Source organism: Chinchilla lanigera, unplaced genomic scaffold, assembly GCF_000276665.1.
Source record: "Chinchilla lanigera isolate Chin_1 unplaced genomic scaffold, ChiLan1.0 scaffold00315, whole genome shotgun sequence".
Classification (NCBI taxonomy): Eukaryota; Metazoa; Chordata; class Mammalia; order Rodentia; family Chinchillidae; genus Chinchilla; species Chinchilla lanigera.
Genome location: NW_004955716.1, coordinates 6,830 through 7,977, shown reverse-complemented (window position 1 = coordinate 7,977; position 1,148 = coordinate 6,830).

The window sequence follows — 1,148 nt, the reverse complement described above, 5'->3', positions numbered from 1 at the left end:
CGGCCAATGAGGCTTGTGCAGAGAATCCCAGTCACTTGGGTGAAGTGCCACATGCATTCCCATGTGGGAGAACCCAGGAAGAAAACTGTCTTTCAAAATATTATGTAGGGGCTCTTCAATTCTCTTTAAGCAAGAATGTTGCAATCCCTAAAATTTTATTTATGGCACTGCACTGATGTTTGTAACCAGTCCATGGGGGTTTAGATTTCATTATATCATCAGTGAAGCAAGAGTTGAGAGGGTTACAAACTCCATGTCCCAGTTAAGCCAGAAATATTGACATATAAGAGCTGTGAATATATATAGGTAGACCCAGGTAAGACATTTTCAAGCTGTGTGATCTCATATGTCTGGAATTCCATAACTTTGGGAAGCTAAGGCAGGTGGATTAAAATTTGAACCCAGCCTGGGCAACTAAATAACATTGCCAGATCTTATCTCTAAATAAAGTTTTAAGAAACAGGGCTTAATATCCATCTTAGTGTAGAAGCCCTGAGTTCAATCACACATCCCCCATGGCCTAAAAAAGGGGCACTGATGTTTTTCTTAAAAATGTGGTGAAGCCCAAGGATGATGATGATGTTCGGGTGTAATGAAAATATAAGAATGGGATCACCAACCTGCTCCTGTATGTGAACAGCGTGAAAGATCTCACAGGGATCTGGGATGCCATGTGGGAGTTACTGATCAATGAATCCCCCAGTCACAGCTAGGAGGTGGTGTGTCTGCGGCTTGTGGAGAAGCCACTCCTGTTGTGGGAGGACATGATGCAGCAGCTCTTCCTGGACCTCTTACAGGTGAGGTGGACAATCACATGGGCCCCCTATTTCACAGCCAACCCAATGTGATCTTATGTTTATCCTAAGCGCCTTCTGTCACTTCCTGGGTGTATTCTATCCCTGCTAACACTTGGAGAATCTTGACCTGAAAAACATACCTCACTTAGGTGGCCTGGAACAAGCCCATGGCCATCAGTGGTGTGTCTTTGATTCTCTGCTCTAAATGTTGTGGGAACTTGCCACTTGGTACTGTTATTTTGAAATTTCATTAAAGAATGAGGATTACACCCCTCCTCTTATTCTCTTTCACACTCTGACAAAGGAAGGCTTTGAATCCATGTCCTGTAGCTCCTAAGAGCTCCTGGTCTC